This window comes from Ranitomeya imitator, chromosome 5, assembly GCF_032444005.1.
Source record: "Ranitomeya imitator isolate aRanImi1 chromosome 5, aRanImi1.pri, whole genome shotgun sequence".
NCBI classification, from domain to species: domain Eukaryota; kingdom Metazoa; phylum Chordata; class Amphibia; order Anura; family Dendrobatidae; genus Ranitomeya; species Ranitomeya imitator.
In genome coordinates, this window is record NC_091286.1 from 711999382 (window position 1) to 712015234 (window position 15853).

Consider the following 15853-nt stretch of genomic DNA (forward strand, 5'->3'; position numbering starts at 1 on the left):
TGTCTCCTAATCTGAACTAGCCACTGCCCCCCCTGAATCCCGTGTACTTCTATCCCTCTTCTAACTGCTGTTATGTGTGAACTGTCTCCTAATCTGAACTAGCCACTGCCCCCCCTGAATCCCATGTACTTCTATCCCTCTTCTAACTGCTGGTATGTGCGAACTGTCTCCTAATCTGAACTAGCCACTGCCCCCCTGAATCCCATGTACTTCTATCCCTCTTCTAACTGCTGTTATGTGCGAACTGTCTCCTAATCTGAACTAGTCACTGCCCCCCTGAATCCCATGTACTTCTATCCCTCTTCTAACTGCTGATATGTGTGAACTGTCTCCTAATCTGAACTAGCCACTGCCCCCCTGAATCCCGTGTACTTCTATCCCTCTTCTAACTGCTGATATGTGTGAACTGTCTCCTAATCTGAACTAGCCACTGCCCCCCCTGAATCCCATGTACTGCTATCCCTCTTCTAACTGCCGGTATGTGTGAACTGTCTCCTAATCTGAACTAGCCACTGCCCCCCTGAATCCCATGTACTTCTATCCCTCTTCTAACTGCCGGTATGTGTGAACTGTCTCCTAATCTGAACTAGCCACTGCCCCCCTGAATCCCATGTACTTCTATCCCTCTTCTAACTGCTGGTATGTGCGAACTGTCTCCTAATCTGAACTAGCCACTGCCCCCCTGAATCCCATGTACTTCTATCCCTCTTCTAACTGCCGTTATGTGCGAACTGTCTCCTAATCTGAACTAGCCACTGCCCCCCTGAATCCCATGTACTTCTATCCCTCTTCTAACTGCCGGTATGTGCGAACTGTCTCCTAATCTGAACTAGCCACTGCCCCCCCTGAATCCCATGTACTTCTATCCCTCTTCTAACTGCTGTTATGTGTGAACTGTCTCCTAATCTGAACTAGCCACTGCCCCCCTGAATCCCGTGTACTTCTATCCCTCTTCTAACTGCCGGTATGTGTGAACTGTCTCCTAATCTGAACTAGCCACTGCCCCCCCTGAATCCCGTGTACTTCTATCCCTCTTCTAACTGCTGTTATGTGTGAACTGTCTCCTAATCTGAACTAGTCACTGCCCCCCCTGAATCCCATGTACTTCTATCCCTCTTCTAACTGCCGGTATGTGTGAACTGTCTCCTAATCTGAACTAGCCACTGCCCCCCCTGAATCCCGTGTACTTCTATCCCTCTTCTAACTGCTGGTATGTGTGAACTGTCTCCTAATCTGAACTAGTCACTGCCCCCCCTGAATCCCATGTACTTCTATCCCTCTTCTAACTGCCGGTATGTGTGAACTGTCTCCTAATCTGAACTAGCCACTGCCCCCCTGAATCCCATGTACTTCTATCCCTCTTCTAACTGCTGGTATGTGTGAACTGTCTCCTAATCTGAACTAGTCACTGCCCCCCCTGAATCCCATGTACTTCTATCCCTCTTCTAACTGCCGGTATGTGTGAACTGTCTCCTAATCTGAACTAGCCACTGCCCCCCTGAATCCCATGTACTTCTATCCCTCTTCTAACTGCTGGTATGTGTGAACTGTCTCCTAATCTGAACTAGTCACTGCCCCCCCTGAATCCCGTGTACTTCTATCCCTCTTCTAACTGCTGGTATGTGTGAACTGTCTCCTAATCTGAACTAGCCACTGCCCCCCTGAATCCCATGTACTTCTATCCCTCTTCTAACTGCCGTTATGTGCGAACTGTCTCCTAATATGAACTAGCCACTGCCCCCCTGAATCCCATGTACTTCTATCCCTCTTCTAACTGCTGTTATGTGTGAACTGTCTCCTAATCTGAACTAGCCACTGCCCCCCTGAATCCCATGTACTTCTATCCCTCTTCTAACTGCTGTTATGTGTGAACTGTCTCCTAATCTGAACTAGCCACTGCCCCCCCTGAATCCCGTGTACTTCTATCCCTCTTCTAACTGCCGGTATGTGTGAACTGTCTCCTAATCTGAACTAGCCACTGCCCCCCCTGAATCCCATGTACTTCTATCCCTCTTCTAACTGCCGGTATGTGCGAACTGTCTCCTAATCTGAACTAGCCACTGCCCCCCTGAATCCCATGTACTTCTATCCCTCTTCTAACTGCTGGTATGTGTGAACTGTCTCCTAATCTGAACTAGCCACTGCCCCCCCTGAATCCCATGTACTTCTATCCCTCTTCTAACTGCTGTTATGTGTGAACTGTCTCCTAATCTGAACTAGCCACTGCCCCCCCCTGAATCCCATGTACTTCTATCCCTCTTCTAACTGCTGGTATGTGCGAACTGTCTCCTAATCTGAACTAGCCACTGCCCCCCTGAATCCCGTGTACTTCTATCCCTCTTCTAACTGCCGGTATGTGCGAACTGTCTCCTAATCTGAACTAGCCACTGCCCCCCCCTGAATCCCATGTACTTCTATCCCTCTTCTAACTGCTGGTATGTGCGAACTGTCTCCTAATCTGAACTAGCCACTGCCCCCCTGAATCCCGTGTACTTCTATCCCTCTTCTAACTGCTGTTATGTGCGAACTGTCTCCTAATCTGAACTAGCCACTGCCCCCCCTGAATCCCATGTACTTCTATCCCTCTTCTAACTGCCAGTATGTGCGAACTGTCTCCTAATCTGAACTAGCCACTGCCCCCCTGAATCCCATGTACTTCTATCCCTCTTCTAACTGCTGTTATGTGTGAACTGTCTCCTACTCTGAACTAGCCACTGCCCCCCTGAATCCCATGTACTTCTATCCCTCTTCTAACTGCCGGTATGTGCGAACTGTCTCCTAATCTGAACTAGCCACTGCCCCCCCTGAATCCCATGTACTTCTATCCCTCTTCTAACTGCTGTTATGTGTGAACTGTCTCCTAATCTGAACTAGTCACTGCCCCCCCTGAATCCCGTGTACTTCTATCCCTCTTCTAACTGCTGGTATGTGTGAACTGTCTCCTAATCTGAACTAGCCACTGCCCCCCTGAATCCCGTGTACTTCTATCCCTCTTCTAACTGCCGGTATGTGCGAACTGTCTCCTAATCTGAACTAGCCACTGCCCCCCCTGAATCCCGTGTACTTCTATCCCTCTTCTAACTGCTGTTATGTGTGAACTGTCTCCTAATCTGAACTAGCCACTGCCCCCCTGAATACCGTGTACTTCTATCCCTCTTCTAACTGCCGGTATGTGTGAACTGTCTCCTAATCTGAACTAGCCACTGCCCCCCCTGAATCCCATGTACTTCTATCCCTCTTCTAACTGCTGTTATGTGTGAACTGTCTCCTAATCTGAACTAGCCACTGCCCCCCCTGAATCCCATGTACTTCTATCCCTCTTCTAACTGCCGGTATGTGTGAACTGTCTCCTAATCTGAACTAGCCACTGCCCCCCCTGAATCCCATGTACTTCTATCCCTCTTCTAACTGCTGGTATGTGTGAACTGTCTCCTAATCTGAACTAGCCACTGCCCCCCTGAATCCCGTGTACTTCTATCCCTCTTCTAACTGCCGGTATGTGTGAACTGTCTCCTAATCTGAACTAGCCACTGCCCCCCCTGAATCCCGTGTACTTCTATCCCTCTTCTAACTGCTGGTATGTGTGAACTGTCTCCTAATCTGAACTAGCCACTGCCCCCCTGAATCCCATGTACTTCTATCCCTCTTCTAACTGCCGGTATGTGTGAACTGTCTCCTAATCTGAACTAGCCACTGCCCCCCTGAATCCCATGTACTTCTATCCCTCTTCTAACTGCCGTTATGTGCGAACTGTCTCCTAATCTGAACTAGCCACTGCCCCCCCTGAATCCCATGTACTTCTATCCCTCTTCTAACTGCTGATATGTGTGAACTGTCTCCTAATCTGAACTAGCCACTGCCCCCCTGAATCCCATGTACTTCTATCCCTCTTCTAACTGCTGATATGTGTGAACTGTCTCCTAATCTGAACTAGCCACTGCCCCCCCTGAATCCCGTGTACTTCTATCCCTCTTCTAACTGCTGTTATGTGTGAACTGTCTCCTAATCTGAACTAGCCACTGCCCCCCCTGAATCCCATGTACTTCTATCCCTCTTCTAACTGCTGATATGTGTGAACTGTCTCCTAATCTGAACTAGCCACTGCCCCCCCTGAATCCCGTGTACTTCTATCCCTCTTCTAACTGCTGTTATGTGTGAACTGTCTCCTAATCTGAACTAGCCACTGCCCCCCTGAATACCGTGTACTTCTATCCCTCTTCTAACTGCCGGTATGTGTGAACTGTCTCCTAATCTGAACTAGCCACTGCCCCCCCTGAATCCCATGTACTTCTATCCCTCTTCTAACTGCTGTTATGTGTGAACTGTCTCCTAATCTGAACTAGCCACTGCCCCCCCTGAATCCCATGTACTTCTATCCCTCTTCTAACTGCTGTTATGTGTGAACTGTCTCCTAATCTGAACTAGCCACTGCCCCCCCTGAATCCCATGTACTTCTATCCCTCTTCTAACTGCTGGTATGTGTGAACTGTCTCCTAATCTGAACTAGCCACTGCCCCCCTGAATCCCGTGTACTTCTATCCCTCTTCTAACTGCCGGTATGTGTGAACTGTCTCCTAATCTGAACTAGCCACTGCCCCCCCTGAATCCCGTGTACTTCTATCCCTCTTCTAACTGCTGGTATGTGTGAACTGTCTCCTAATCTGAACTAGCCACTGCCCCCCTGAATCCCATGTACTTCTATCCCTCTTCTAACTGCCGGTATGTGTGAACTGTCTCCTAATCTGAACTAGCCACTGCCCCCCTGAATCCCATGTACTTCTATCCCTCTTCTAACTGCCGTTATGTGCGAACTGTCTCCTAATCTGAACTAGCCACTGCCCCCCCTGAATCCCATGTACTTCTATCCCTCTTCTAACTGCTGATATGTGTGAACTGTCTCCTAATCTGAACTAGCCACTGCCCCCCTGAATCCCGTGTACTTCTATCCCTCTTCTAACTGCTGTTATGTGCGAACTGTCTCCTAATCTGAACTAGCCACTGCCCCCCCTGAATCCCATGTACTTCTATCCCTCTTCTAACTGCTGTTATGTGTGAACTGTCTCCTAATCTGAACTAGTCACTGCCCCCCCTGAATCCCGTGTACTTCTATCCCTCTTCTAACTGCTGGTATGTGTGAACTGTCTCCTAATCTGAACTAGCCACTGCCCCCCTGAATCCCATGTACTTCTATCCCTCTTCTAACTGCCGTTATGTGCGAACTGTCTCCTAATCTGAACTAGCCACTGCCCCCCTGAATCCCATGTACTTCTATCCCTCTTCTAACTGCTGGTATGTGCGAACTGTCTCCTAATCTGAACTAGCCACTGCCCCCCCTGAATCCCATGTACTTCTATCCCTCTTCTAACTGCTGATATGTGTGAACTGTCTCCTAATCTGAACTAGCCACTGCCCCCCTGAATCCCGTGTACTTCTATCCCTCTTCTAACTGCTGGTATGTGCGAACTGTCTCCTAATCTGAACTAGCCACTGCCCCCCCTGAATCCCATGTACTTCTATCCCTCTTCTAACTGCTGTTATGTGCGAACTGTCTCCTAATCTGAACTAGCCACTGCCCCCCCTGAATCCCATGTACTTCTATCCCTCTTCTAACTGCCGGTATGTGTGAACTGTCTCCTAATCTGAACTAGCCACTGCCCCCTGAATCCCATGTACTTCTATCCCTCTTCTAACTGCTGATATGTGCGAACTGTCTCCTAATCTGAACTAGCCACTGCCCCCCTGAATCCCGTGTACTTCTATCCCTCTTCTAACTGCTGTTATGTGCGAACTGTCTCCTAATCTGAACTAGCCACTGCCCCCCCCTGAATCCCATGTACTTCTATCCCTCTTCTAACTGCCGGTATGTGTGAACTGTCTCCTAATCTGAACTAGTCACTGCCCCCCCTGAATCCCGTGTACTTCTATCCCTCTTCTAACTGCCGTTATGTGCGAACTGTCTCCTAATCTGAACTAGCCACTGCCCCCCCTGAATCCCATGTACTTCTATCCCTCTTCTAACTGCTGATATGTGCGAACTGTCTCCTAATCTGAACTAGCCACTGCCCCCCCTGAATCCCATGTACTTCTATCCCTCTTCTAACTGCTGGTATGTGTGAACTGTCTCCTAATCTGAACTAGTCACTGCCCCCCCTGAATCCCGTGTACTTCTATCCCTCTTCTAACTGCCGTTATGTGCGAACTGTCTCCTAATCTGAACTAGCCACTGCCCCCTGAATCCCATGTACTTCTATCCCTCTTCTAACTGCTGATATGTGCGAACTGTCTCCTAATCTGAACTAGCCACTGCCCCCCTGAATCCCGTGTACTTCTATCCCTCTTCTAACTGCCGGTATGTGTGAACTGTCTCCTAATCTGAACTAGTCACTGCCCCCTGAATCCCGTGTACTTCTATCCCTCTTCTAACTGCCGATATGTGTGAACTGTCTCCTAATCTGAACTAGCCACTGCCCCCCTGAATCCCGTGTACTTCTATCCCTCTTCTAACTGCTGGTATGTGTGAACTGTCTCCTAATCTGAACTAGCCACTGCCCCCCCTGAATCCCATGTACTTCTATCCCTCTTCTAACTGCTGTTATGTGCGAACTGTCTCCTAATCTGAACTAGCCACTGCCCCCCTGAATCCCATGTACTTCTATCCCTCTTCTAACTGCTGATATGTGTGAACTGTCTCCTAATCTGAACTAGCCACTGCCCCCCTGAATCCCATGTACTTCTATCCCTCTTCTAACTGCTGATATGTGCGAACTGTCTCCTAATCTGAACTAGCCACTGCCCCCCTGAATCCCGTGTACTTCTATCCCTCTTCTAACTGCTGTTATGTGTGAACTGTCTCCTAATCTGAACTAGCCACTGCCCCCCTGAATCCCGTGTACTTCTATCCCTCTTCTAACTGCCGGTATGTGTGAACTGTCTCCTAATCTGAACTAGCCACTGCCCCCCTGAATCCCGTGTACTTCTATCCCTCTTCTAACTGCCGGTATGTGCGAACTGTCTCCTAATCTGAACTAGCCACTGCCCCCCCTGAATCCCGTGTACTTCTATCCCTCTTCTAACTGCCGGTATGTGCGAACTGTCTCCTAATCTGAACTAGCCACTGCCCCCCTGAATCCCGTGTACTTCTATCCCTCTTCTAACTGCCGGTATGTGCGAACTGTCTCCTAATCTGAACTAGCCACTGCCCCCCTGAATCCCGTGTACTTCTATCCCTCTTCTAACTGCCGGTATGTTGCGAACTGTCTCCTAATCTGAACTAGCCACTGCCCCCCCTGAATCCCATGTACTTCTATCCCTCTTCTAACTGCTGATATGTGTGAACTGTCTCCTAATCTGAACTAGCCACTGCCCCCCCTGAATCCCCTGTACTTCTATCCCTCTTCTAACTGCCGGTATGTGTGAACTGTCTCCTAATCTGAACTAGCCACTGCCCCCCTGAATCCCATGTACTTCTATCCCTCTTCTAACTGCTGTTATGTGTGAACTGTCTCCTAATCTGAACTAGCCACTGCCCCCCCTGAATCCCGTGTACTTCTATCCCTCTTCTAACTGCTGGTATGTGCGAACTGTCTCCTAATCTGAACTAGCCACTGCCCCCCCTGAATCCCATGTACTTCTATCCCTCTTCTAACTGCTGATATGTGTGAACTGTCTCCTAATCTGAACTAGCCACTGCCCCCCCTGAATCCCCTGTACTTCTATCCCTCTTCTAACTGCTGGTATGTGTGAACTGTCTCCTAATCTGAACTAGCCACTGCCCCCCCTGAATCCCGTGTACTTCTATCCCTCTTCTAACTGCTGGTATGTGTGAACTGTCTCCTAATCTGAACTAGCCACTGCCCCCCTGAATCCCGTGTACTTCTATCCCTCTTCTAACTGCCGGTATGTGTGAACTGTCTCCTAATCTGAACTAGCCACTGCCCCCCTGAATCCCGTGTACTTCTATCCCTCTTCTAACTGCTGGTATGTGTGAACTGTCTCCTAATCTGAACTAGCCACTGCCCCCCTGAATCCCATGTACTTCTATCCCTCTTCTAACTGCCGGTATGTGTGAACTGTCTCCTAATCTGAACTAGCCACTGCCCCCCTGAATCCCATGTACTTCTATCCCTCTTCTAACTGCTGATATGTGTGAACTGTCTCCTAATCTGAACTAGCCACTGCCCCCCTGAATCCCATGTACTTCTATCCCTCTTCTAACTGCTGGTATGTGTGAACTGTCTCCTAATCTGAACTAGCCACTGCCCCCCTGAATCCCGTGTACTTCTATCCCTCTTCTAACTGCTGATATGTGTGAACTGTCTCCTAATCTGAACTAGCCACTGCCCCCCTGAATCCCCTGTACTTCTATCCCTCTTCTAACTGCTGGTATGTGCGAACTGTCTCCTAATCTGAACTAGCCACTGCCCCCCTGAATCCCATGTACTTCTATCCCTCTTCTAACTGCTGGTATGTGTGAACTGTCTCCTAATCTGAACTAGCCACTGCCCCCCCTGAATCCCCTGTACTTCTATCCCTCTTCTAACTGCTGGTATGTGCGAACTGTCTCCTAATCTGAACTAGCCACTGCCCCCCTGAATCCCGTGTACTTCTATCCCTCTTCTAACTGCTGATATGTGTGAACTGTCTCCTAATCTGAACTAGCCACTGCCCCCCCCTGAATCCCATGTACTTCTATCCCTCTTCTAACTGCTGGTATGTGTGAACTGTCTCCTAATCTGAACTAGCCACTGCCCCCCCTGAATCCCGTGTACTTCTATCCCTCTTCTAACTGCTGATATGTGTGAACTGTCTCCTAATCTGAACTAGCCACTGCCCCCCTGAATCCCCTGTACTTCTATCCCTCTTCTAACTGCTGGTATGTGCGAACTGTCTCCTAATCTGAACTAGCCACTGCCCCCCTGAATCCCATGTACTTCTATCCCTCTTCTAACTGCTGTTATGTGCGAACTGTCTCCTAATCTGAACTAGCCACTGCCCCCCTGAATCCCATGTACTTCTATCCCTCTTCTAACTGCTGGTATGTGTGAACTGTCTCCTAATCTGAACTAGCCACTGCCCCCCCTGAATCCCCTGTACTTCTATCCCTCTTCTAACTGCTGGTATGTGCGAACTGTCTCCTAATCTGAACTAGCCACTGCCCCCCTGAATCCCCTGTACTTCTATCCCTCTTCTAACTGCTGGTATGTGTGAACTGTCTCCTAATCTGAACTAGCCACTGCCCCCCCTGAATCCCCTGTACTTCTATCCCTCTTCTAACTGCTGGTATGTGTGAACTGTCTCCTAATCTGAACTAGCCACTGCCCCCCCTGAATCCCATGTACTTCTATCCCTCTTCTAACTGCTGGTATGTGTGAACTGTCTCCTAATCTGAACTAGCCACTGCCCCCCTGAATCCCATGTACTTCTATCCCTCTTCTAACTGCTGGTATGTGTGAACTGTCTCCTAATCTGAACTAGCCACTGCCCCCCTGAATCCCATGTACTTCTATCCCTCTTCTAACTGCTGGTATGTGTGAACTGTCTCCTAATCTGAACTAGCCACTGCCCCCCCTGAATCCCGTGTACTTCTATCCCTCTTCTAACTGCTGGTATGTGTGAACTGTCTCCTAATCTGAACTAGCCACTGCCCCCCTGAATCCCATGTACTTCTATCCCTCTTCTAACTGCCGGTATGTGTGAACTGTCTCCTAATCTGAACTAGCCACTGCCCCCCTGAATCCCGTGTACTTCTATCCCTCTTCTAACTGCCGGTATGTGTGAACTGTCTCCTAATCTGAACTAGCCACTGCCCCCCCTGAATCCCGTGTACTTCTATCCCTCTTCTAACTGCTGGTATGTGTGAACTGTCTCCTAATCTGAACTAGCCACTGCCCCCCCTGAATCCCATGTACTTCTATCCCTCTTCTAACTGCTGTTATGTGCGAACTGTCTCCTAATCTGAACTAGCCACTGCCCCCCTGAATCCCGTGTACTTCTATCCCTCTTCTAACTGCCGGTATGTGTGAACTGTCTCCTAATCTGAACTAGTCACTGCCCCCTGAATCCCGTGTACTTCTATCCCTCTTCTAACTGCTGTTATGTGTGAACTGTCTCCTAATCTGAACTAGCCACTGCCCCCCTGAATCCCGTGTACTTCTATCCCTCTTCTAACTGCTGGTATGTGTGAACTGTCTCCTAATCTGAACTAGCCACTGCCCCCCTGAATCCCGTGTACTTCTATCCCTCTTCTAACTGCCGGTATGTGCGAACTGTCTCCTAATCTGAACTAGCCACTGCCCCCCTGAATCCCGTGTACTTCTATCCCTCTTCTAACTGCTGTTATGTGTGAACTGTCTCCTAATCTGAACTAGCCACTGCCCCCCTGAATCCCGTGTACTTCTATCCCTCTTCTAACTGCCGGTATGTGTGAACTGTCTCCTAATCTGAACTAGCCACTGCCCCCCCTGAATCCCATGTACTTCTATCCCTCTTCTAACTGCCGGTATGTGTGAACTGTCTCCTAATCTGAACTAGCCACTGCCCCCCCTGAATCCCATGTACTTCTATCCCTCTTCTAACTGCCGGTATGTGTGAACTGTCTCCTAATCTGAACTAGCCACTGCCCCCCCTGAATCCCATGTACTTCTATCCCTCTTCTAACTGCTGATATGTGCGAACTGTCTCCTACTCTGAACTAGCCACTGCCCCCCCTGAATCCCGTGTACTTCTATCCCTCTTCTAACTGCCGGTATGTGTGAACTGTCTCCTAATCTGAACTAGCCACTGCCCCCCTGAATCCCGTGTACTTCTATCCCTCTTCTAACTGCTGGTATGTGTGAACTGTCTCCTAATCTGAACTAGCCACTGCCCCCCTGAATCCCGTGTACTTCTATCCCTCTTCTAACTGCTGGTATGTGTGAACTGTCTCCTAATCTGAACTAGCCACTGCCCCCCCTGAATCCCATGTACTTCTATCCCTCTTCTAACTGCTGTTATGTGCGAACTGTCTCCTAATCTGAACTAGCCACTGCCCCCCCTGAATCCCATGTACTTCTATCCCTCTTCTAACTGCTGTTATGTGTGAACTGTCTCCTAATCTGAACTAGCCACTGCCCCCCCTGAATCCCATGTACTTCTATCCCTCTTCTAACTGCTGATATGTGTGAACTGTCTCCTAATCTGAACTAGCCACTGCCCCCCTGAATCCCGTGTACTTCTATCCCTCTTCTAACTGCCGGTATGTGCGAACTGTCTCCTAATCTGAACTAGCCACTGCCCCCCCTGAATCCCATGTACTTCTATCCCTCTTCTAACTGCTGATATGTGCGAACTGTCTCCTAATCTGAACTAGCCACTGCCCCCCCTGAATCCCATGTACTTCTATCCCTCTTCTAACTGCTGATATGTGTGAACTGTCTCCTAATCTGAACTAGCCACTGCCCCCCTGAATCCCGTGTACTTCTATCCCTCTTCTAACTGCCGGTATGTGCGAACTGTCTCCTAATCTGAACTAGCCACTGCCCCCCCTGAATCCCATGTACTTCTATCCCTCTTCTAACTGCTGATATGTGCGAACTGTCTCCTAATCTGAACTAGCCACTGCCCCCCCTGAATCCCATGTACTTCTATCCCTCTTCTAACTGCTGGTATGTGTGAACTGTCTCCTAATCTGAACTAGCCACTGCCCCCCCTGAATCCCATGTACTTCTATCCCTCTTCTAACTGCTGATATGTGCGAACTGTCTCCTAATCTGAACTAGCCACTGCCCCCCCTGAATCCCGTGTACTTCTATCCCTCTTCTAACTGCCGGTATGTGTGAACTGTCTCCTAATCTGAACTAGCCACTGCCCCCCCTGAATCCCGTGTACTTCTATCCCTCTTCTAACTGCCGGTATGTGTGAACTGTCTCCTAATCTGAACTAGCCACTGCCCCCCCTGAATCCCGTGTACTTCTATCCCTCTTCTAACTGCTGGTATGTGTGAACTGTCTCCTAATCTGAACTAGCCACTGCACCCCCTGAATCCCGTGTACTTCTATCCCTCTTCTAACTGCCGGTATGTGTGAACTGTCTCCTAATCTGAACTAGCCACTGCACCCCCTGAATCCCGTGTACTTCTATCCCTCTTCTAACTGCTGGTATGTGCGAACTGTCTCCTAATCTGAACTAGCCACTGCCCCCCCTGAATCCCATGTACTTCTATCCCTCTTCTAACTGCCGGTATGTGTAAACTGTCTCCTAATCTGAACTACCCACTGCCCCCCTGAATCCCGTGTACTTCTATCCCTCTTCTAACTGCTGGTATGTGCGAACTGTCTCCTAATCTGAACTAGCCACTGCCCCCCCTGAATCCCGTGTACTTCTATCCCTCTTCTAACTGCCGGTATGTGTAAACTGTCTCCTAATCTGAACTAGCCACTGCCCCCCTGAATCCCGTGTACTTCTATCCCTCTTCTAACTGCTGGTATGTGCGAACTGTCTCCTAATCTGAACTAGCCACTGCCCCCCCTGAATCCCGTGTACTTCTATCCCTCTTCTAACTGCCGGTATGTGTAAACTGTCTCCTAATCTGAACTAGCCACTGCCCCCTGAATCCCATGTACTTCTATCCCTCTTCTAACTGCTGGTATGTGTGAACTGTCTCCTAATCTGAACTAGCCACTGCACCCCCTGAATCCCGTGTACTTCTATCCCTCTTCTAACTGCTGGTATGTGCGAACTGTCTCCTAATCTGAACTAGCCACTGCCCCCCCTGAATCCCATGTACTTCTATCCCTCTTCTAACTGCCGGTATGTGTAAACTGTCTCCTAATCTGAACTACCCACTGCCCCCCTGAATCCCGTGTACTTCTATCCCTCTTCTAACTGCTGGTATGTGCGAACTGTCTCCTAATCTGAACTAGCCACTGCCCCCCCTGAATCCCGTGTACTTCTATCCCTCTTCTAACTGCCGGTATGTGTAAACTGTCTCCTAATCTGAACTACCCACTGCCCCCCTGAATCCCGTGTACTTCTATCCCTCTTCTAACTGCTGGTATGTGCGAACTGTCTCCTAATCTGAACTAGCCACTGCCCCCCCTGAATCCCGTGTACTTCTATCCCTCTTCTAACTGCCGGTATGTGTAAACTGTCTCCTAATCTGAACTAGCCACTGCCCCCTGAATCCCATGTACTTCTATCCCTCTTCTAACTGCCGGTATGTGTGAACTGTCTCCTAATCTGAACTAGCCACTGCCCCCCCTGAATCCCGTGTACTTCTATCCCTCTTCTAACTGCCGGTATGTGTAAACTGTCTCCTAATCTGAACTACCCACTGCCCCCCTGAATCCCGTGTACTTCTATCCCTCTTCTAACTGCTGGTATGTGTGAACTGTCTCCTAATCTGAACTAGCCACTGCCCCCCCTGAATCCCGTGTACTTCTATCCCTCTTCTAACTGCTGTTATGTGCGAACTGTCTCCTAATCTGAACTAGCCACTGCCCCCCTGAATCCCATGTACTTCTATCCCTCTTCTAACTGCCGGTATGTGTGAACTGTCTCCTAATCTGAACTAGCCACTGCCCCCCTGAATCCCGTGTACTTCTATCCCTCTTCTAACTGCTGGTATGTGTGAACTGTCTCCTAATCTGAACTAGCCACTGCCCCCCCTGAATCCCGTGTACTTCTATCCCTCTTCTAACTGCTGTTATGTGCGAACTGTCTCCTAATCTGAACTAGCCACTGCCCCCCTGAATCCCATGTACTTCTATCCCTCTTCTAACTGCCGGTATGTGCGAACTGTCTCCTAATCTGAACTAGCCACTGCCCCCCCTGAATCCCGTGTACTTCTATCCCTCTTCTAACTGCCGGTATGTGTAAACTGTCTCCTAATCTGAACTACCCACTGCCCCCCTGAATCCCGTGTACTTCTATCCCTCTTCTAACTGCTGGTATGTGCGAACTGTCTCCTAATCTGAACTAGCCACTGCCCCCCTGAATCCCATGTACTTCTATCCCTCTTCTAACTGCTGGTATGTGTGAACTGTCTCCTAATCTGAACTAGCCACTGCCCCCCCTGAATCCCGTGTACTTCTATCCCTCTTCTAACTGCCGGTATGTGTAAACTGTCTCCTAATCTGAACTACCCACTGCCCCCCTGAATCCCGTGTACTTCTATCCCTCTTCTAACTGCTGGTATGTGTGAACTGTCTCCTAATCTGAACTAGCCACTGCCCCCCCTGAATCCCGTGTACTTCTATCCCTCTTCTAACTGCTGTTATGTGCGAACTGTCTCCTAATCTGAACTAGCCACTGCCCCCCTGAATCCCATGTACTTCTATCCCTCTTCTAACTGCCGGTATGTGTGAACTGTCTCCTAATCTGAACTAGCCACTGCCCCCCTGAATCCCATGTACTTCTATCCCTCTTCTAACTGCCGGTATGTGTGAACTGTCTCCTAATCTGAACTAGCCACTGCCCCCCCTGAATCCCGTGTACTTCTATCCCTCTTCTAACTGCCGGTATGTGTGAACTGTCTCCTAATCTGAACTAGCCACTGCCCCCCTGAATCCCATGTACTTCTATCCCTCTTCTAACTGCCGGTATGTGTGAACTGTCTCCTAATCTGAACTAGCCACTGCCCCCCCTGAATCCCGTGTACTTCTATCCCTCTTCTAACTGCCGGTATGTGCGAACTGTCTCCTAATCTGAACTAGCCACTGCCCCCCTGAATCCCGTGTACTTCTATCCCTCTTCTAACTGCCGGTATGTGTGAACTGTCTCCTAATCTGAACTAGCCACTGCCCCCCCTGAATCCCATGTACTTCTATCCCTCTTCTAACTGCTGTTATGTGCGAACTGTCTCCTAATCTGAACTAGCCACTGCCCCCCTGAATCCCGTGTACTTCTATCCCTCTTCTAACTGCCGGTATGTGTGAACTGTCTCCTAATCTGAACTAGCCACTGCCCCCCCTGAATCCCATGTACTTCTATCCCTCTTCTAACTGCCGGTATGTGCGAACTGTCTCCTAATCTGAACTAGCCACTGCCCCCCTGAATCCCATGTACTTCTATCCCTCTTCTAACTGCTGGTATGTGCGAACTGTCTCCTAATCTGAACTAGCCACTGCCCCCCTGAATCCCGTGTACTTCTATCCCTCTTCTAACTGCCGGTATGTGTGAACTGTCTCCTAATCTGAACTAGCCACTGCCCCCCCTGAATCCCGTGTACTTCTATCCCTCTTCTAACTGCTGGTATGTGTGAACTGTCTCCTAATCTGAACTAGCCACTGCCCCCCCTGAATCCCGTGTACTTCTATCCCTCTTCTAACTGCCGGTATGTGTGAACTGTCTCCTAATCTGAACTAGCCACTGCCCCCCCTGAATCCCATGTACTTCTATCCCTCTTCTAACTGCTGGTATGTGTGAACTGTCTCCTAATCTGAACTAGCCACTGCCCCCCTGAATCCCGTGTACTTCTATCCCTCTTCTAACTGCTGGTATGTGCGAACTGTCTCCTAATCTGAACTAGCCACTGCCCCCCTGAATCCCATGTACTTCTATCCCTCTTCTAACTGCTGGTATGTGCGAACTGTCTCCTAATCTGAACTAGCCACTGCCCCCCTGAATCCCATGTACTTCTATCCCTCTTCTAACTGCTGGTATGTGTGAACTGTCTCCTAATCTGAACTAGCCACTGCCCCCCTGAATCCCATGTACTTCTATCCCTCTTCTAACTGCTGGTATGTGTGAACTGTCTCCTAATCTGAACTAGCCACTGCCCCCCTGAATCCCGTGTACTTCTATCCCTCTTCTAACTGCCGGTATGTGTGAACTGTCTCCTAATCTGAACTAGCCACTGCCCCCCCTGAATCCCATG